Here is a 23,618-nt window from a genome sequence, read left to right on the forward strand (position 1 = left end):
AATGTTTCATTTCTGTAATAGTTTATCCAGAGTGAAAAATTTGTAAAACAAGATTGTACAAAGGTGAATGTTGAAACCTATCTTTGCATGTATTTGGAAAAAATAAAATATTATTAAAATTGCCTCTAAAATAGTATACCCAGAGTATGGCACCTAGTAGGTATTTAATAATGCTTCTTGATTTAAATTTAGCAGTACTGATGGTAACTACACAGATGTCATTCATTTAAGTGTTGAAGCACTAGCATTATAATCACAGGGGGAAAAAGGAGACAACATAATTGAGTGTTACATTGGGTAGTCTAACCTCCAAGTGCAGTAGGCATTTAGAAAAAGGCTGGGGAAGCTATGGAAGACTGCACCATGGGTAGGATATGAGCTGAGGTCTTTAAATATTATCAGACTTTCTGTGGTAGAAGGGATGGGGCAACAGTTCAACTACAGCAAGAAACTTTTCTGAAAATGAACTAGCTTTTAGACTGACATTTACTTGAAGAGTATCCCTCAACATGATGCCTAAAAAGCATAAAACATGAAGGTGTTGGTGATTTATGGCATGGCCTCATTTCTAGTGACTTTAAGCTAGACATATGCCATTTTCCAACTATGACACTGGCCTTTAGAGTGAGTGCATCCAGGGATGCTTTATGACAACCAGAATCAAGAATTGAGATTCTGATTACTCATGGTCATTAAAGTCTAATGACTTTCTGGAGGAGGTAAAGAGGCCATCATCCTGGGGGCCTGAGCCAAATTAGAGAACATTTAATTTCATATGGCTTGTCCCCATTCCCTTTGCAATTTCAATTAAACGTAATATGATAATAAAAAGACCAACTGAATCAGTTCAGGCAATACTTTGATGGCCTGTCAGGGTGAAGAAAGTGACCCTGAGTTCCTGAAGACTTTGCCATTGGGATTCAAACTCTGACAGGTCCCAGCTGCAAATGATATCAGCCCCTATTTCACTGCCAGACTTCCAAGCCATTATTTAAGAATTGGTTTAATTCAGCTGTGAAAAACTCATAGACAAAGTCTCTGGAACCAAGAAAGGTTTTTTGTAAGGGCCCTTTAAATGGGCGGCACCACAGCGCAATGGGAGATTTGAGTGGCCCAGAAATAATCTCTGTGGATATAGGACTGCCCTGTGGGTGGGATCCTGTCAATATTGAGATAGCTTCGTAATGGGTGACGGCTCTCTCACTGGTTGGCTGTGTGTGTGACCTCACAGGTCCTTTATAAGCCCATTGCAGACAGCAAGTCACTCTCTTTAACCTGGCTCCCTAACCTGGGGTAGCCAAGCCAAGCCAAGCCGATGGATAGACGAGAGGTAAGGAGTTTGTTAGTGAACACATGGGTCTTCTGACCAGGTGTTCACTAGGGAACCAACAAGTCAGGGCATTATATGAGTAGGTATAATAAAGGCTTTTAAGATTACACGTGGCTGTTCTTGAGTGCACTACCAGTTATTAAACTATAGATTCAAGAAATCCTGACCAGAGACCTTTGCAGGCCTCAGAGGAGGCGAGCCAGGTAGAGTTGACACTGCAAAGGTCAGTGGTCAAAGGTACTCTGTTGGGCCTAGGACAGACTAATAATTGTAACTGCCAGGAGAGCACGTTACAGTTTTGTTTTTTTTTTTTCAGCAGCTTTTAAAACCATCTAATAATGAGGCATAAGGTAGGGGGAAAGGTGGGAATACTACTAATACTACTATAGTACCATTAACTGACATTTATAAATAACAGGAAAATTTGCAAAATACTTTGTAGACAACTTCATTGAAACAACATCCTAAGTTTCAAGTAACCCTTTGAAGTATATCCTTTTGGCTTTTTGTTTGAGTTCTTTTAATTTTGATCTGGACATGTAATTTTGGTGTCCAATTGTTTTTCAAGTCATGTCTGATTCTTAATAACCCATTTATGATTTTCTTGGAAAAATACTGGAGTGATTTGCCTTTTCCTTCTCCAGATAATTTTACACATGAGGAAACTGAGGCAAACAGTTTCTAGGAACACACAACTAATGACATTCAAAAGCCAGAACTGAATTCAGGAAGATGGGTCATCCTGATTCCCAACTTGGTGCTCTATCCACTGGGCTACCTCACTTGCTCATATAAAATTCTCCCAAAGTGGGAGAATTTGTCTATTACTCACGGAAATGAAAATTTATATACTTTAATCAATGCTATACAGACAAGCTGGATCAGTAGCAAGACTTATACCAAAGGTTTCCTGGCTCTTAACTAAGATACCAGTGTCTCTTATGTACCAAAGTGTCTTTTATTTACCAAAACTGAGGCTAGCAAACATTAAATATGGGATGTGTATTCAGTTCATCCTCTTGCCATCCCAATCAACCAGTATGTCAGACTGGTATGTATTTCTGGAAGCAGCAAACACAAAGATGTAGTCAGGGATATTTGATATACAGAAGCACACATTCTATCTACCTAGGTCTAGTTTCTGGCTCATCAACACAAAGAATATAATCTCCTTACTGGCAAATATTGTTCTGCTTTTTTACTATTTCCCAGAATTTGTGGGGTAAGAATTCATGTACCACCCAGCTATACCAAAAAATGCTTCATTAAACTTCTATCTACCATGTCTACTTCTGTTCTATAAAAGTAAATTTATATCCTCCCTTATAATAGTGTTTGAAATATTTGAATACACACCACATATCCCCCTAAATTTTTTTCTTCTCCAAGTTCAAGGGAGAAGTCAGATGGCAGAGGGAATGGCTGCCTTTCTCCCCTGAGTGGCATTTTCCTCTGTAAAATAAAGGAAAATAATACATCCAGGGAATCACATAGCACTAGAGAAAACCAGAGCGCTCAAAAAGAGCATTTACAAATGTATTGAATACAAGCATCTTTATCCTACATACATATTTTACTTAAAATAATGGACTGTGTGGAATAAAAGTTATTGGAAATTGGATTTCTATCAGAATCAATCCTTCCTAGCATGTGGCTATGAGCAAAGAGTAGCAAAAAGAAGTCTTGGTAAAGTACTCTAACAAAAAAAATTGAATGCACCAAGAGTGGAGGGCAAAATTCTCCCTGTGGAGCATGAAATAAACAGATTGGTTGGGGGAGGCATTGGATCTGACCAATTCAGGCTGCAACAGCAAACAGAGGTGATGAAAACCATCATGTGCAATTCAACCTCAAAACACAAGCAAATATGCACAAAATGCCCAAAGGGAAGCAGTGGAATTGTCTGCTCCTTAAAATGATCTATTATGCATTGGCTGATCCAGGTGCTTTTTCCAGAGATGGATTGTGTTAAGGTTATAAAGAAATATGTGACCCTCAATGACTTTTGTGCATGTACATGGTAATCATTTTTACCAAACTCATTGACTTTATATGTAAAAGAGATATAAGTTTTCATCACTGCAAGAGCTATGTCTCTGGGAGAATATAAACTTCTTGAGGGAAAGAAGCATGAATATTTTTATCTTGGATCTCCACTGACCACATTTCTTTCTGACTCACAGTTGTCCCTTAATGATCATTGTTGTTGTTCTCTGTTTCAATGCCTTACTGCCAAAGAATGTTTTCTCCAGTTCTACCTGGTCATATGTTCCTCCCCCAAATGCAGAATATACTATAGCTGTTGCTATAGTATATAACCTTTTGGCCAGGGAAGCTGCTTATTGGTCGATGGTATGCAAACTTTAGCCCCTGTGATATAATCTTTCTCTGGCAGGTTCTACTGAGTGACTCCTAAAAATCACAGCTTCCTCCAGATATTGATTTATCTGTGCCTTTGAAAAGCTACTTCAGGCTTAAATGGTATGGAAAGGCTCACAAATATAAAAGTCCTAAAATTTCAGTTTAGATATTTCTTCAGAAGTTTTAATTTTTATACTATAGACCCTATTGACTGTCTACTGTGGCTGATGGACCTCTTCTTGGAATATATTTTAAAATGCATATAAAAATACATATTACAAAGAAAACCAGTTATATAGAAATGAAAGTGTATTTTTCCTTCACATAGTTTCAAAGATTCCCAGAAAGCTCTTTGAGAAGGCCCTGGGCAAATCATTTAACTTCTGTCTGCCTCAATTTTTCCAACTGTTAAATGGGAATAATAATAGCACCTACCTTAAAATCCTTAACACAATTTGTTATGGAGTCATTTTTTTAGTCCTATCTGACTCTCCATAACTCCATTTAGGATTTTCTTGGCAAAGATACTAAAAGAGTTTGCCATTTCCTTCTCCAATTTATTTTATAGATGAGGAAACAGATAAATAGGGTTAAGTGACTTGCCCACGGCTAGTAAGTGTTTGAGGGCCCTCCTGATTCCTGGCTCAATATTCCATCCACTGCACCAAGTAGTAGCCCCTTAGCTATTATTGGAACATAATAGATGCTTCATAAATAATTGTTTTCTTCTTCCTTTCCTTATTTTTCTAGAGACACACTAAAATGTTTGAAAAGCAATGTAAATTGACATTTCACTATAAATTAATTTATAGTGTTTAATCATCCTGGAGCACAAAGTATATCGATGGTTCTCAGACCTGTATTGGGTGTATCTCATGTGATCCTTGTAATAATCTATTAGGAAGTTTGGATAATCATCATCCTCATCCGCATTTTACAAAAGAGGGAATTTATAGAGTTGGGACTTATCCAAAGTGATGCAGCTAACAAGCAGGTAAAGCTAAACTTAGATACTCTGTCTCAAGGATTAATGGTCTTGTTATTATATTACACAAGTTTCCAGAGAGAAGAGCAAGAGAGTTAAGGAGACACTTAAAGGAGTAATTTTTGTGATTTGGGGCTTTTTTTCCACCTCTCTGATAAATGGTTTGAATTTGACGTGAAAGAAAAACTACTGGCTAAACTGAGTTTGAAGTATTATCTATGAATTTCAATTACCTCCCCCTAACACTTTTCCTCTCCCTTACCATGCATAATCAAACACTTTTTGGACTATCATACAGTTTTTCTTGAAGTATTTTTCTACTCTTGAGAACTGAGAGCTTCCAGTCCATCTACCCTTCATCATCCACATTTATTGATTAGAAAAAAACAACACATAAATACACATATAGGCCCTCAGAGATGGGACTGAGGTAGTAGGATTCATAAATAAAAACTCCCAGTTATATAGCATTTAAAGCTTTTAAAAGGACTTTCTCTCAATAACCTGCTAAAGTAGATGCTAATATTATTATTCTCCTCTTGCAAATAAGGAAACTGAGCCTTTGAGAGTTGAGGTAATAATAATAATGATAATAGTAATTTAAATAATATGATAAGCATTTATGTAGGTAATACAGTAGATAAAACTAGTTTTATACTCATCTATAAAATGGGGATAATAACACCTACTTCCTGGGGTTGTTGTGAAGATAAAATTAAATAATAATTATAAGGACCCTGGAATATTCTAAATTCTTCATGTGTTATCATCATCATCATCATTATAATTTTTACTATTACTAATTATTAGCTTTGAGTTTTTCAAAGAGTCTTGGAAATATTGTCCCATTTTATCCTCACAATGATGCTAGTAGGTCAGTGTTATTATTAGAGGTATCAGGTGAGGGTATGGCACAGGACAGCAATATGCTTTTTTCTCCTTTTGCAATTTTTAAAAATTGATAATAGCTTGCTTTTCCAATTATACATAAAACAAATTTTAACTTTATTTTTAATTTCAAATTCTCTTTTTCTTTCTTTCTCCTCCCTCTTTTCTGAGATAGTAAGTTGTACATATCTTACAATATTCTTGAATGGGGAAGAAAATAGATGAAAAAATAGAAAATGTTTAACAAAATAAATAAAAATACTATAAAAGCTAATGTTAATACATGTTTTACTATATTAATATATGACTGGCAGGGATCCTAATACATAGTGGCCCTATTTCTATTTGAATTTGACACCATTGCCATTATGATCCCCATTTTACATAAGACAAAACTGATGCGTACTGATTTGTCGAGGGTCACATAGTTAGTAAGTATCTGAGCCTGATTTGCACCTAAATCTTCCTGACCCCAAAATCAAATCCTAACACACAAATTCATCTAGCTGCTTATTTTCCATCCAGTTAGAAAGTGATAGAACCTGGTTCTAGTTCTAGTTCTGATCTCCTGGACCCCTCAATCACTGCTCTTTCTACTGTGCAACACTGCTCATCTTATTCCTTCCAGTCAGCTCATGTGTGAGTTCTGGCTTTTGGAAGAATTCTCAATATGATTTTCCTACAAAATTTTCTGCAAATAGCACAATCTGCACTGAGGCAAACGACACAAAAGCACTCAGTTGAAGAACTAGACTGAAACATTGGCAAATCACTCCAGTGGGAGTTGGGCTTGCATGAGTTTACCTGGCAGCTTTCTGGTTTTTTTGTTTTGTTTTGTTTTGTTTTTTCATATTCTTGACAAACCAGGTACTAAGCTCTGTCTCTAAAGCTGCTGAAGGACTGAGGGCATTGGGTGCAATTCAACATCTTCTAAACCAACTGCCCCATGGCAAAATTCTTAACTATTCCCTCGATATAGACTTGGCTGTTAAGCTCTTGAGAAGTCCTGACTATACTTTCCGGGGACAGCCACACTCAAGCAGGAATTCAATGATCATAAAAGACCCTTCTCTTTTTCAGTATCCATGGTAGCATTTGAAAGACCCAGATTCACTGGGGAAATGACATCCTGGAAAAAGACTCTGGAGGAAGACGATTTTAAACTCATCCTCTGATGGCTATCCGTTTGGTCTTGAGAAAATCACTTAAATTTCTTTGGACTCAGTTTCCTCATTTATTAAATCAGATCATTGTATTAAATGGCACTGCTACCTATGTGAATTATTTATGTGACTTCGTAGAAGTCACAACCTCTGTGCCTTAGTTCCTCATCTGTAAGGTTGCCCTAAATGACTTCTAGGGTACTTTCCCATCTATGTTTAATTTTCTATGATTTTCTCTGTTTCTTTTTTTTTTTTTTTTTGTATTTGTCCTTTATTATGCTTTACCATTTCTGCACTGCTCACTGAAACTATTCAGATCATCCAAACTGAGGATCAAGCTACCAGCTATAAAAGATTCCTCTTGTGAATATTTTGTTTTTCCCTCATCACAGTGCTATGTACACAACAGCCACTTAAATATTCTTTGAAATAGATTCATTTTAAAAAGAATTTATTAAATTCTACATGTAAGACATTATGCTACATATGAGGATAGAAAATAAAAATTGGCATAATCTCTTCCCTCAAATAGGATTTAGACAAATGCATATGACACAAGATAGACTGTAAAAAACGGGGGCAGCTAGGTGGCCCAATGGATAGAGCACCAGTCCTGAAGTCAGGAGAACCTGAATTCAAATCTGGTATCAGACATTTAACACTGTCTACCTGTGTGACCTAGGCAAGTCACTTAATCCCAAATGCCTCAGAAAAAACAAACAAATAAACAAACCCAATAAAAACAAAGAAACCATAGAGGTCTGATCCATAAGATAAGTGAGATGGGAGTACGGAGAGTGGAAAAATCAGGGAAGGCTTCATAGTGGTGGCACTGAACTGCTTGAAGAAAGATAGGAATGTCAACAGAGAGAGATAAAAAGGCTTGAGATGTAGTCTGCATGAATCCACAGAGGACAAGGAAGGCAAGGAAAGATCATCCTCATGGTCACCACCTTGGCCTTTTGTTCACCAAAGGCTCCTGCATAAAGATTCTACTCTTATCCATTGTCAAAACATTTACAACTTACCCACTGTAGTGGGTACTCCTTCAACTCATTTTCTAGGACTTCTCCTTGATCACCCTTCTTACTTCATAGTTGCAAATGAAGTCAAGGGCCCAGCTTCAATATCCACTTTCTACCAATATGATCTTCAGCACTTTCTACTCATAAGTGTGGACTTTTAGTTTTTCATCTATAAAATTAGAGGATTGGCAAAAATGATTTTTAAGTTTCTAAACAATGCTTCATCTGTATGTGATCGGCACAATTTGAAGATTATTGTTCAGTCAGTTTTTTCAATTGTCTTCAACTCTTAGTGATTCATTTTGAGGTTTTCTTGGCAAAAATACTGGAGTATTTTGTCATTTCCTTTTCCAGATCATTTTACCAATGAGAAAACTAAGGCAAACAGGGTTAAGTGATTTGCCCAGAATTTCACAGTTGTTAAATTGTCTGAGATCAGATTTGAACTCATGAAGATAAGTCTTCCTGACTCCAGGCCCAGCCCTCTATTCGCTTCCACACCTTGCTGTTCCTTCTGGGAACAAAATTAGTTGATTAATAAATGCTTGTTGATTTCTTTATTAGCTATCTTTGACACATAGAACTTCTTAGATTGTTAGAAGTAAAGAATGATCAGGGTTCAAAGAATCATCTCTATAAAACCATTCCTGAATAGAAATTACTTCTGCAACTTTCAGCTGTCTCTTGAAGACCTCTAGGGAAGGGAAACTCAGTGAAATACAAGATAAGCCATTCCTCTCTGGCAAGGTCAACAGCTTACAAAAACATTAGAGATTGTTGACTCCTATGGTTCAGTTTTAAGGAAGATTGGAATTGATTCTGTGTCAATGCCCTTTTTAAAGGTCACACTGGCTCACTTAACTTTTTCCCTATTTATTCATCACTGAGAATATTTTTGCAAAGCAACTATCCAGGTGGCAGAGGATGGCAATAGCTTATGGCTTCCTATCACTAAGATATATGTCTGGCTGAGGTGGGAGGCTCATGATGTGAGATTCAACATGACCCCAGGATGATCAGTCTGCAGGAAAACAGAGTCTCTGTAAAAGCATCTATGAGTATTTGCATACTGTATGTGCATTGGTAGAACAGAACAATACATGCACTCTTGTGCATGCCTAGGAGCCCTAAGAAGGTCATCTAATGTCAAGCTGCTTCTTTGGTTTGGTAATCATAATTTAGCAGGAAAATTGCATGGATATATTTCACCAAGATAATTTGTCACTTTTGTAAAAGGGAAAAATGAATTGGAAGAGAACTTTAACTTTGTTCCTATCTGTCCTCTCTTTTCCCTTGATATAGCCCAACATGACATGGCAGAATATGTTCTATGAGAGTCATTAATGTACTATGAGAAGTCAAAGACACAAGTAGGTCAGAATGTACCTCAAATACATGGCAAGGAAACCTCAAAAATAGGGCTTTTGAGAGAACAAACAGTACAGAGAATGAGCAATCAAAAATATGAAACCTAAAAGATGAATTAGAGGTCAGTTAAAAATTAACTAAAAGCTGGGTGATTAAAAATAAAATAAGTTATACAATATACAATCTATACACGAGGATAGCAAATCATATTGAATATAGATAGATCTTGACAAATTCATAGTTGTTGTCTAGTCCAAGAGTTCCCTAACCCCTTTTTGTATATTACGGGTACCCAGTTGGCAGTCTGAAGTCTATGGACCCCTTCTCAGAATCATGTTTTCAAATCATCGAAAGGAATGCTAAATTTTAGTTATATACGGATTCCTTTCCTATAAACATATTTAAATAACTACAGAAAATGCTATATTTCACTTATATATCAGTTGTAATTATTTTCCCCCTCATCCAAATTCACTGACCTCTTAAAATCTACCAAATAATCACGCAGAGTTTGATCTTGAGTTAAGAACCATTGACATAGTCCAACTCTGTTGGGACTGTAAGGAAACTGTAACTCTAAAAGGTAAATTTATCATTTTTTTTTATCATTTATAAAACAAATTCAGAAGCACATAATGAACTCTAAGGTCTTTGTCAACTACCTGACCTCTGATCGTACCTGCCTTTCCCAAGGCAAATAGATTGTTAAAGGCAGAATGAAAATCTGGTTTTCAGATTCCCAGCCTATTCTATATAAGCTCTGCTGCTTCCTCTGTACTGACATAATATTGTAATTAGAAGATGTGGAATAAAAAGATGTAGGAGACTGACACAGTGTACAGTTATAGGAGTGGGAAGAGGAAGCATCTCAGGATACCTTCTGTTGGGGCGAAGGTGCCAAGGCGCTCCTCTCTAAGAGTACCATTTTAACTAAGATAATGCCAGTCACCTCTCTCAAGTTGGGGATGCAAAGAATTCTATCGGGGTCATGCAAAGGATTTCACAAATGTGGGGAGGGGGGCTTCACATCTCTCCCCACTTCTACTTCTAAATGTTTGATAGCAAAGGATCTGATATGAAGCTAACAGCAATAAGTGAAGAAATAAGTGAAGAGTACATGTGACAGGAAAAGATGGGGAGTAAGCACACTCTCCAGTTCCTAATGGCACAATTACTACTGAATATGATTGTGAGAGCGTCTGTCTCACAGTTAAGTTTTTTTTTTTTTTTTAAGTGACAGTGCAAACATCATACAGCTTTTCAGCTTGCAGCTGTCAAAGTTGATTTACAGAGATCCAGCTAGAAAACTAGGGAATCAATTAGAGGAACTTCAACCTACACAGTGGTCTTTGATACATTGAGGTGGTTCCCAAATCCCAGAGGAAAGTGCCATGGCTTCCGACAGCAAGCATCAGAACAATGAAAGCTTCAAAGCATATTTCTTTCAACTTCTGACAAAAGTGATTCTCCTGGGTTTTGGTGTCTAAAATAATGGCTGTTTTAGTGATAAAATAGCTTTTCACAGGGATTTTTTAAAAAGAAAATTTCCCCTTCCTATTAAACTATCTCAATTATAGTGTCTTTTATATGAGCTACAGAGTTAGCTGATTAAAGCAATTAATAAGCCCTTCTCCAATTATCTTATCTTCCTTATCAAAATGCAATCACCCTAACTACTCTGGAGGAAAGAAAATAACCACAGGGAAAAAATAGCCTGATAAAAGAAATAATGATATGCTCCTTCAAATGAACTGTACACAAACATAAGACCATGTTTCTCTATACAAGATTATAGGCTTCAGGATATGGCCACTATTTTGTACCCCAAAAGAGAAACAAACTGGGGAGATATTGCAGAAAGTCAGAGACAGACTGAATGGAGCAGCAACTTTCGTGCTTCATCTTAGATTGGTAAAGAACAGAACTCTTACTGACAACTTGTGAATATTCCTCTAGGTTCCCAACTTTTTGTCAAGCATGATTTGGAGAGGATATAACTGAGTTTATTCAACTTTTGGGTTCACACTGAGAGGTTGTTTATGAAAGTGGATTCCATAGGTCTGGCAGGTGCTATATTAATCACAGATACTTGATTTAGATCAATATCAGAAACACCTTTCCTTCCAAGAGGCCACTGAACGCAAAAGGTATATTATCTAAATCACTTGGCTCTGGCTTTTCCTGGTCTCACTATTAAGTCTTCATCCCTGACAAATGCACTGAAAAATTCTAGAATGAAATCCTGTCTGAATCAAAACTAGAATCCTTTCCCCAAACAAATACCACCCCCCAAAAATGTTATATTATGAAACAATGACCACTTCCCTAGATTTGAAAACACAAAAGAAAAACTAGATTTCAAAGCAAAGGAAAAGAAAAAAAATAGCGGGGTTAAAAAAAAAAGTCATATTTTTCTTACCGGTATAAATGCATGCTGCATAGCTTGCTCACATTTTTTTAAGGAAGCAATAGTATCCCACAAATACTGATAGTCCACAGCATGGGAAGCATTTGGCCGGTCCATGGTGAAGGCTGATACCACTCTAACTGAGCTCAAACAACCCAGTGGAAAGGGGAGGGGAAAAAAAAAAAAAAAAAAAAAAGGGACTGCAGATCTGTTACATAAACTTCTTAATTAGATCTGCTACACAAACTGCTATCTTAGGACTGAAAAAGTTAATCAGAGCATTTCTTTCAGGGGATAACTGGGCATGAGACAGATGTTGTCATTGGGAAGGCTTTTTCATTCCCACACTTGTGAAAAGCAAGGCCATCTATGTTCTAGCCGTCTGCATGCTGGTCTGTCAATACTGCACATACCATAAGTGTGTGGGGGAGAAGGGGTAGTAGGAGGAGAGATGTGAGAAATTTTTCTAGCCAAAGATTTGGATAGCAAGTCATAAGAGAAGACATTGAGGAACTTGGGGACAGTGAGCAGAATTTCATGATGAAATAAAGACACCTACACATATTTATATAGTAGAAAGTCATGTATTACAGTGTGTTCAAGGCTTTTACACAGAGAGAGACTAGGTATATGTTCATTTTTTTTTTCAGTTGTGTCTGATTCTGGGAGACCTCATTTGAAGTTTTCATGGCAAAGATAGAAACAATTTGTCATTTCTGTCTCTAGCTCATTTTACAGGTGAGGAAATTGAGGCAGAGTTAAGTGACTCACTCAGGGTCATATAGTTAGTGAGTTTCTAAGGCTATATTTCAACTCATTTAGATTGAGTCTTCCTGATTCCTCTGGGCTACCTAACTGTCCAGAAATAATAATTTATTTAATGGTTCCTATCCATAAAGTACTTTCCCTCCAACAAGGTATGAAAGTGACAGTAGTAATCTCATTTCACAGATAATGAAACTAAGGCTCAATGAATTAAGGGATTTGTTCAAGGTCACATATCTAGTAAGTAGTAGAATTTCTGTGAGTGCCAGATAGAGAGTCAGAGAAGTTGGAATGGAATTTCATACCTACTGCCACCCATGTGACTTCGAACAAACCATTTTCCTTTTTCTTTACTCTTCTCTAAAAGGATGGGGGATCATATTTAAAGATCATACTTAAAGTTTTTTTCAAGAGGTAACACTATAGCATTATAATTCCAAATTCAATTCACTTTTCACTACCAACTAGGTTATCTAGTTCAGTCTTTACTTGATTCGGGAATACCTTTTACAGTATTTTATTCATGGAATGGTTCATTCAGTGACAAGAAACTCACTATCTTGTGAGACAACTTTTTGTACTTTTGTATACCTTTAACCGGTTGAAAGTTCTTCATTATGTTGAACCTGAATTCTCCTTTCTATTACTTATATTCAGTGGGTCTAAGTATGTTTACAGGTATAAGGAGAAATCTATTACAAGTCTATAAGTTTTTGAAGAAAATGATCACGTCCTTTCTTACTCCATTTTCACCAATTCTCTCTTCTATGCTATGATTTAGCCCTATCACAATCCTTGATTTCTTCTTTTGGGCAAATTCCTATTTGTCAGCATTGCTTCTAAAAAGGGGAACTGAGAATATGGCACAATATTCCTGGTGTATTCTGACAGGTGAATGATACATTGGGAGATCATCTATCTCACTCTGGATTTTACTTTTCTGAATGTATTCTAGGATTAAATTAATTATTTTGGGGGCCAGTCATGTCATACTGTATATGCATGTGTATATACATGTTTATTATACACACACATAGATAAAATATACAAAAATACAAATGATAACAATTTATATTTTTATAGTTTATTGTTGTTAATGATGTTGTAACAATCTGATGAGGCAACTACATACACAGAGTGTGGTTAGTCACATGTCAAGTCTCTTGACATTTTGTTATAAGATCTGGAAGTAATGTTTTCTGCACTTCTTTCAGGCTCTCTCTCTGATGGATACTTTAATTGCTGCTGCCCTTATTATTACTAGGCTATCTGCTCCAGCACAATTTATTTGTGACTCTCCCTGAAGACTAGTTAGAAGCTTCAGTGACTGTAAAATACAGTCAATGTCTTATGTTACAGGCTTAGGTCAATTTGGCTTCTCGTGTTCTACAGTGTACATTTTCCCAGGAGTTATACAAAAAGATTGTGAATAGCAAAAAGCATCCATGGTTGAAAAATAGTCCTTACATATTTTAATATCTAAAACAATGAACTCAGAGCCATAAAAGTGTCAGATCTGAGCGCTATAAAGGATCTCAGAAGGTATCTATTAAAACCTTCTCCCTAATATATGAATCCCTTCTGACAAATGGTTATCCCAGTATTACCCAAAGACCTTCAGGGAAAAGGAACTTAATGCCTAAGGAAGTAATCTGCTGCATTGTTGAAAAGTCCTAATTGCTATACAGATTATTCTATTGAGTTGAAACCTGCCTTTCAGGCAAATGGTAGAATTTAGAGAGGAACAAATTTTTAGCAATCATTTAATCCAATTTTCTTGTTGGACTCTTTTGCACTTGCTTTGAGAGACTTAGAAGTTTGTATAGAAGAGGCAGACTTGGACAATGATGCTCAAACCAATAGATCTTTATCAAGTACATTGAAATTCGGTCAGTTAATAAGCATTTATTAATAAACTCTTATGTGCCAGGCATTGTGCTGCACATTAGACATACAAATAAAAGCAAAAACATGATTTCTTCTTTCAAGGAGTTTAAGGAGTTCTCTAAAGGAGAAAATAATATGTAAAAAAATATGTCTAACAAAATGGAAAGCTTCTGACTTAAACTGAGAGATCTAAGAGTAAGAGAAAAGAAACAAAGGAGAGGTAAGAATGCTCCTGGAATATTGTCTGTGGAGGGTCAAGTAAATTACCAAGTTTCTAGAGAGGAAAAGAATTCATCCATGAGTCTGCCAGCGGCAATGGGAAAGTAGGATGTGAAAGGCATGATTTTTGGGCTATAGCAAGAAAAGGAAATCAATGACCCTTTGAGACATAATCTTCTCACACAGCATGCAGAATGAACCAGAATTTCATGACTATTTCTAGTTTGGGTTGGATATGCCTAGTTTTGCACTTTAGGAGAGCTTGGGGATACAATTTATTTTTATTATATCATTTAGTTATTTTTCAATCATGTCTGACACTTCATAATCCCATTTGGGGTTTTCTTGACAAATATATTGTAGTGGTTTGCCATTTCTTTCTCCAGTTAATTTTACAGATGAGGATATTAAAAAGGTTAAGTAACTTACATAGGATCACACAGCTAATTGCTGTCAGAAGTTGAATTTGAACTCACAAAAATAAGTTTATCTGAGTCCAGGTCCAGCATTCTATCCACTGTGCCACTTGATTATGCCATACAATTTATTCCTAGTGTTTTTACATGGATGTTCAGGGTAACATGTATGATTGAAGTCTCATTTCTAATAATAATATCACAGTAAAGGAATCAATAACTAAAATCTTGCCTAAGATTTGGAAATGAAAGGTGCCAGGCATAGAAGATTCCAAAAAACCAAGATATTGGCCCAAATTGCAAGAAAGTCTAATGCTGGAAAACCAGAGAGGAAACATTGAAATAGTCCCTCAATAAAGAGATGAGAAAACTGAGGCACAGAGAAGAGAGGTGACGGGTGTGGTATAGGTAGGAAAATAGCAGAGTTGGGATTTAAAAAGAGGTCCCATAACTCTGAATCAAAGAGTCTTTGCTCTTAACACTTATAAGCTCATGCATCAAAAATTAAGAGGAATGTTGAAAAAAAGGCATAGGATAAAAGGGAATAGAGAAGCCTTGGTGGGTAGAAAGAAGGTCAAAGGCTCATGAGCTCATATTCAAAATCATGTTCATTTGCCAGTGTAGAGACAGTTCCAACTGAACTGAAGTGTAGGTGAGTATGAGAAAGAAAGACTAGATAAGAGAAAGTATTCAAGACATTTATGAGAAATTTCACTTTCACCCTGCCAATGTTCTTCATGTGAGACCCATAACTTGCTTTTTAAAAATAATTTAATCAGTCAATTTCAATATAACTGGTTGCCTCTGTGATCATTTTATGTTCTTAAAAACATGGACTTTACCAGACTGCCATAGTGTCTCTGTCTCTCTCTGTCTCTCTGTCTCTCTGTCTCTCTGTCTCTCTCTCTCTCTCTCTCTCTCTCTCTCTCTCTCTCTCTCTCTCTCTCTCTCTCTTTTCCTCTCTCTATTCTCTCTCTCTCTCTTTTCCTCTCTCTATTCTCTCTCTCTCTCTTTTTTACTCTCTCTACTCTCGCTTTCTGTTTCTGTCTCCCTGTCTCTCTCACATACACACATACATACACATATTTATATGTGTGCACATACCCTTTCCCAAACTTCTTATACCCAGTTTAAAACAAACAAACAAACAAACAAACAAAAAACCTTCTTTGAAACTGTGGTGATCCATTATGGATTTGGAAACAAGGAAATGAGATGATAAAATGTATGTTTTGATAAGAATATTCTAATAATGTATGAGCTTGATGAGTAGGGAAGAGAAGGAGGAAAATTAGGTAAGATATGTAGGAATAATCTAGCTATGAGAAATTGGTATGGGAATGGAAAAGACTTTTTTTTTCAAGAATAGATAAACAGAACTATTGTGGAATTGGGATTTGAAACCGTGTCTTTTGACATGAAAGTTTGTGTTTTATCTCATCTTAAATCTGGAAGTCCTGAAGAATCATAAAAAAATAGGTTTAAGATAGATCAGGTGTCCTCCACATCTTGTCTCCATGCAAAAATTTCAGCTTCTTCCATACATCCCATTGTTAGAATATGAACAATCAATAGACTTTAAAAAGGACAAATCATTATCTCTTCTGATCTGTATTAATTTGGACATTTTCCCAGGAGGCACTTCTGAAAATGTTAAGCCCATTGGCTGATTTTTTTTTCTTTTAAAAAAATTTTAATTTTCAAAACATATATATCAATAGTTTTCAACATTCGCCCTTGCAAAACCTTGCGTTCCAAATTATTTTCTTCTCCCTCCCTTCTCCCCACCCCTCTGCTAGACAGTAAGTACTTAAATATATGTTAAACATGTACAATTCTTCTATACATATATACTTCTGTATAGATATACTATATCATGCTATGCAAGCAAAATCAGATCAAAAAGGGAAAAAAATAAGAAAGAAAACAAAATGCAAGAAAACAACAACAAAAAAGTGAAAATACTATGTTGGGACTCACACTCAGTCCCCACAGACCATTGGAACTGACTTGACTCACTTCTCTGTTGAAAGGGGCCACAAGACTGACTTTTTTAAAGAGAAAACTCTGTGTGTGTGTGTGTGTGTGTGTGTGTGTGTGTGTTTCCAAAAAACCCATTTATTTTATTCCTCAATTACATGTTTTTTTTTTTAATTTTGAGTATTTTGAGTCCCAAATACTCTCCCTCCCTTCCCCCTTAGTTTTCTTTTGAAAACTTCATATTCACATTCTTCAATCTTTATTAATTGGAAAATGACTTGAATTTATATAACACTACAATGTTTGCAAGATGCTTTACAAATGTTATCTTGGTGCATACTCTTTGATCCTGCAGTGTCTCTACTGGGATCATAAAAGAGGGGAAATGATTGACATGTGCAAAAATGTTTGTAGCAGCCCATTTTGAAAGTAGTCTTTCTCTAATAAAATCACATATCTAGCCTTATCCCTTTTCTCTCCATCTATACTTATAAATGTAAAAAATTATTCCCCTCTACAAATTTTGTCAATGTACACAATCTTGCTTGTTTTAGCAATCAATGTCAGCCTGGCTTTATTTAAGTGTTTCAGTTTTCTTCCATAGAGATGGTAGAAATTAGTACACAGACATGGCTAGTACAGGCAAGTTGTTAAGCTATCTCCCTCAGATTTCCCTTTTTCTCTTTCTCCTTAATTGAGGGAGCTGAAGTATATTGATATTTTAAAGCTTACTCTGTGCTAATTTGCACAGACATTCTGTAGTTTCTGATTTGACGTAATATTTCTTCAGTGTATGTCCAAAGGCTATTGGCCTTGGAGAATCATCTTTCTCAATAAATCCACATCTTCTATTTATTCTCCACCATCATGTTCCCCTAGCATCCTCTCATCTACAGGATACTTTCTGTCACTGTTACTGCCCTTCTCCTCTCCATGTGCTCTATGCATATGATCCTGATATCCTCTGTGTAAGATTCAAACTGCCAGTCATAATGCTTTTCCTGCACAGAATATATGTCTTGAATTTTCCATGAGGCATGAAGAAAAAGAAACAAGCAACCTTTAAAAATATTCTTTTCATCTGTAGTCTTTTACTCCTGTCAGGTGTATTAATAAATTTCTTTCTTTATTTGTCTAAGTATCACACTTTCTCAACTCTAAGTTTTTCATTCCCTTAAATTTATGTTTAAATTTTTGAGGTTTTCTTCCCTCCCAAACTCTTTATTCCTTCCTTCAAACTACTCATTGATAACTAAATATCTAGATTCTGACTCTGGCTCTACCATTTACTAGAGATGTGATCTTGGGCAATTTAGGTGATTGAAGATTGTTTTCAGAGTCAGCCCCTCCCTCTATCATGCCTTTTTCACTGTCATTCCTTATTTCTTGTCCATTTTTTTCTGTCAGTAAGAAATTGGCAGATAAAGTGATTGACATAAAGATATTGCAAGTTCAAAGTCTAATGCTCATAGTATTAAAGGAGAGTTTAAAGAAGGAGTAAAGTATAACTAATGGATAGAGTTACAATGGTGGGAATTTATGCATTAATGGCAAAAATATTTTGTGGTTGGAGTGGCATTCCCAGAATATTTTAAGAATTAAAATCACATAAGTATCCAGCTACTCTGCCTGGCCTCAGCTAAGACTTGGTGCTGTAAGGAATACTAGTAGCATCTCAAATAGGGAGTAATAGAATCACAAAATATTAATCAGTTCATCAATCCTACAGTTTTGTGGAAGAACTAGAATTCTTTGAAGACCTTTGAAGGAAGTAGAAAGTTTTCAAAAAGTAGAAATGTAAAAGGAATACATTCAGAGAATTGGGCTTACATCAACTTTTTGGGGTCATAAATTTAGATCTGGAAGCAATCTCAAAAAGTCATTTTGCAAAATTCTCTCATTTTATATACAAGAAAACTGACATCTGATGAAGATAAAGGTCTTATGCAAGGCCAGACAGTATAAGAAATAGCCATCTCTTATATTTGTACATGATCACTGGCTACTCCAAACCCTGAAATGCTACTTCATCTCCCCCTTTTAGAATCCTTGCTCTTTTAAGACAGCTCAAGGGCCACTTGCAGGTGATCTTTTCTGGTGTCCACAATAGCAACAATCTTCCCATTAAATATTGCTTTCCAGCTTGCATATATCATATATGTACCTTTTTATATATGCTGATTCCTCCATTAGAATATGAGCTCTTAAAGGTGAGAGTGTCTTTTCAGTACTTAGCACAGTGACTGACACACACTAATTTCTTATTTAATGCTTATTTGTTTATTGATGAGAGAGAAAAATAAGAGAGAGAGAGAGAGAGAGAGAGAGAGAGAGAGAGAGAGAGAGAGAGAGAGAGAGAGAGAGAGAGAGAGAGAGAGAGAGAGAAGAGAAAGAAACAGAAAGGCAGACAGAGACAGAGAGGCAAACACAGAGAGAGAGGCAAAAACAGAGAGAGACAGAGACAGAGACATTTTTGGTGCAGGAATATACTTTATAAAATGCCAACAAAATGGCCATTCAGTCTCAATTCCTTCTAGTAAAAAGGAACTAAATGCTTTATGTATGAAAAAGCCTATTTCATTGATAAGGCAGTTCTTTATAGGAAAGTACTTCTTTTATTCAATTGAAATCTCTCCCCATGTAATTGCCTGCATTAGTTCTATATTGTAGATACACGTAGAATAAGCCTAGCCCTTCCACATGAACAAGTTTCAAACATCTGAATGTATTTCACATATTAGGTACTTAATAAATGCTTACTGTATGAGTAAATGAAAATGAATGAATGAATACTGTCCCTCCCACCCTTCTCAGAGTGAAAATTGTTAAAGGGATGCTTTCACACCTAAAAATCTATCAATTTATAATTCTCCCCTCCTACTATTTCATTAAAAATGGAAGAGAATAAGAAAACTAGCTCCAAGGAGCTGCCTAGTTGAAATCTTGCATAGAGTTTTCCCAACATATTGGTACATGTAATAACAGGTCAAAGAATAATTACTCAGGATACTAATAAGGATTTTTAAAGTCATTTTCCACAGCCACAGTTGCCAAACTCAATTTAATGTTGCACATATTTATAAAGTGTTTATCATATAAAGTCATGCTCAATACTAGGGATAGGTACATGACAGGCACAAAAATAAGTGCCATAAGTCAGATTCACACACACACACACACACACACACACACACTGAGAAAGAGAGATATAAAGATATAAAGGCAGGGAGGAGGAAGGAAAGAAATAAGAGAAAAGGTCAAAGAAAGAGAGATGATATGTACAGAAAAAGACAGTGAGAGAAAGAAGGGAAAGTGTGAAAAAAAAAGCTGCAAAAAATAAGTTGGTCAATTTGGATTTGAAGAAAGGAAAGTTTCAAATGATGAAAATTCAAGAGAGTGTGTTCTAGGCTTAAAGGACTGTCTATAGGAATTCTGAGAGGTGGGAAATAGTGATATAGAATAAGATTCAATGAAAAGTTGAATCCTATTCATTTTTATATTCAATGTATTAGAGGAAAAAGTGCAAAGAAAATGTGAATAAACAGATTGAGCTAGATTGTTGAATTATAAATGTCAGGCAAAGGAGTTCACATATTATAGTAAAAAAGCAATGGGGAGCTATTAAAGGTGCTTTAAAAATGGCTGATATGATCAAACTGGTGCTTTAGGAAGATTAATTTAGCAGCTGAATGAAGGATAGATTAGAGAGAGCAGAGCAGTCAAGAAATCCTCCAAATCAGGACTGCTGATTGTACCATCTAGAGCACAATGCTTTCATAAAAGTAGGAACTTAACAGATGGTGAATGGAAATTAATTAAAAGTAACCAGCAAGTTCAGATAAATATAAAGTATAAAAGAATGAGGCAAAAGGTGGAAAATTTGGTTGAGATATAGAAGGAAAGGCAAGGAGGAATTTTAGGAACACAATTACACAAATTGGGCAAGATACAATTCTCAAAATTAAATATTAGCATTGACAATTAACCTGCCATCTTACTTAAAAGCTAATTATTACTGTGGTGTATAATTTAATGGATTATAAATGGTTGAGAATGCACATGTCCTCATAAAAGCAATTAAGTCAATAACAAAGCCCAAAACTCTACCATTGTAGTTTCTTATCTGTTTGAATATGTATTATTCCACTCCAAATATTCATATGGATTATTTGTGCCTGACTTGTGGTAGAGCCTTCTGAGCTCATATTGGTTTGATCAGCCATAGTTGGTTACACTTTACCTTGACCTCAATACAATATTCCTGTTGGAAAACAAAGAAGTATAACCAACCATGACAATACATTTACACAGCCTGTTTCTCTAGGTGTGAAACCCTGAAGGTTTAATGTCCATTTCATCCCCTAGATTTAGAGGAAGAGATTTTTGCATTTCGGGATAACAGAGAGGCAACAACATGGAAACCAGAATCATGGTTCTGTTTCTAAATGACATTTGCTAATTATGTGCCAATGGATAAGACATTTAAAATCCCCAAGAATGAGCTTCATTGTCTGCAAAATTCCATTTGTAAACCTCAACTCAACCTTACTAAATCAGTTTGTTTTCTCAAACCATATGAGCTATTTTGTATCACAGTCAAAGATAGGTACAATTTAGAAAAATACCTAAAAGCACACAGTAACATCAGGAATTTGTGGCTTATTTAACTCCTCTCTTAAGTAATATGTTGGCATGGTATAACACTGAATGTGGGGTTAGGGGATGAGGATTCAATTCTTGTTTCAGGAGTTTAATACAGGTAAAATATCGAGCAAATCTTAGTGTCTTTCTATGTAAAAGTGGATCATGATATTTTCATTATCACTTCACAAAACGATTGTGATAAAAGTATTTGAAAAAAACTTAAAGTACTATCTAAATGTGAATTGTTATTATTAGTAGCCATTAAGCAAACCAAACACCTGATTGATTGCCTCTTAATGATATAGTAATAAAATTTATATATTCCCAAAAGACATAATTATAATTAGAAGTTACAGATTGGACAAATTTGAGTATGAATTATCCTATAAATTATCCTGAATGGAGCAGTTAGGTGGTGCAGTGGATAGAGCACCAGCCCTGAAGTCAGGAGGACCTAAGTTCAAATCTGACGTCAGACACTTAATACTTCCTAGCTGTGTGACCCTAGGCAAGTCTCTTAACCCCAAATGCCTCAGCCAAAAAAAAATTATCCTGAATTCTTATTGTTAAATGGCAAATCAGGAGTTATAAGGTTTGATGAACTAGAAATCAGATATTATTTTTTAAAATGGCAAAAAATTACATTATGCATTCTTTACCTTTTTTCAAGATGTCAGACAAAGAACATCAAAAGGACCAAAAGGGAAAAGTGATCAAAAAAGAAAAAAATAATGAAAAGGAAGATGTGGCTGAAAATGTGCTGAAAAAGTCTCAAAAGCATTGCAAGTGAAATCTGCCACAAGGTGCTGGTCCTGTCACAAAGGATCGATAGATATTGATGGTCTGCAGTGTAATCCCAATGATACATATTACAAGCAGAAATATGCTGCTCCCAAACCCCAGATTGAGAGGATAATTAAAGAAAAGCTACTGTAACCTGTTTGATAAAAATGGAGGAACTCAAGTGGTAAAGATTTGTAAAATACCTAGGTATCACTCTAATGGGGATTTGTCTAGAAAGCTGTTAAGTTGTGGCAAAGAGCCCTTCAGTCAGCAGGTAAAGAGACTTTGAGCCAGCCTCGCCCTGGGCACAATTCTGATTATGTTCATTGATTCACAAGACAAGGAAATGGTTTTCCTGAAACATCTGGCTAGTGGTTTGTTACTGATAATTGGATCTCTGACCATCAACTTGTGTCTCTGTAAAGGATTCCTCAGACATCTGTCATTGCCACCTCTACCAAGGTTTAACTTTCAAGTATAAAAATGACAAATTATCTTACTTCAAGAAGAACAGACTACAAAAACCTAGACACCAAGAAGAAGATATTTTTGATATCAGAAAAGAAAAATATGAGATTACAGAGTAGCATAAGACTAATTGGAAAACAGTGAACTCTCAGTTCTTGCCCCAAATCAAGAAAATTCCTCAGCTTTCAAGCTTCCTGTGATTTGCATTCTCTTTCCAATAGAGTTGTCACCACAAACTGGTGTTATAAAATGCTTGCAAGAAACTCTTATTAAAATATTTGGAATAGCCATTTTTTTGTTAAAAAAAAAGAATTATGCAATGGGCAAGTCTCAAATTTTCACAAAACTGGTAACACGAAATTTTGCAAAACAATTGAGGCAAAAAAGGATATAGGTGAGAGTTTCATGTTTAATAGACTTCATCTGCATAACACTTAAAGAGAAAGATCAAAGAAATAGACATTGTTCCATGAGTCATCTAATGATAGAACTAGAAACAAAGAATATTAGAGTTAGACAGGACTTCCAATTTAGCTAATCATAGCTCCTCTGTAGCCAACTATCTGTATGACATTGGACAAATTAATTCATCTTTCTAGCCTTCACTTTTCTCATTTTATATAACAAAGGATTTGGATTAGGTGACTTTGAAGTTCTCTTCTAGCTCCCAAACTAATTCTAAGAATGAATGAATGAACAAATGAAAGGCATGTATCAAGCACTTATAGTGTATACACTAGGAACTTTGTTAAGTAATAGGGACATGAATAAAAAAGTGGGAATCCTGACCTCAAGCAGATTATGTCATTCTATGGGACACAATACATAAGGGTAATGGCCTTTTAAAAAGGGTAGTTTGCTCTGAGATTTCCCAGAATTGGTACATAGGGCAATACACAACCCATTGGCATTCCTTTTCCAGAAACTGA

The 23,618-nt window shown here is 35.8% G+C and overlaps 1 protein-coding gene and 1 pseudogene across 26 annotated transcripts in view; one reads left to right on the plus strand and one right to left on the minus strand.

Annotated features, from left to right (window-relative positions):
- DLG2 (discs large MAGUK scaffold protein 2) overlaps nucleotides 1-23,618 on the minus strand; it is a 2,604,243-nt gene that overhangs the window by 959,978 nt on the left and 1,620,647 nt on the right. The window lies entirely within an intron of this gene.
- Nucleotides 1,316-22,889, plus strand: LOC141559720 (large ribosomal subunit protein eL6-like; annotated as a pseudogene).

This window comes from Sminthopsis crassicaudata, chromosome 3 (genome assembly GCF_048593235.1).
Source record: "Sminthopsis crassicaudata isolate SCR6 chromosome 3, ASM4859323v1, whole genome shotgun sequence".
Classification (NCBI taxonomy): domain Eukaryota; kingdom Metazoa; phylum Chordata; class Mammalia; order Dasyuromorphia; family Dasyuridae; genus Sminthopsis; species Sminthopsis crassicaudata.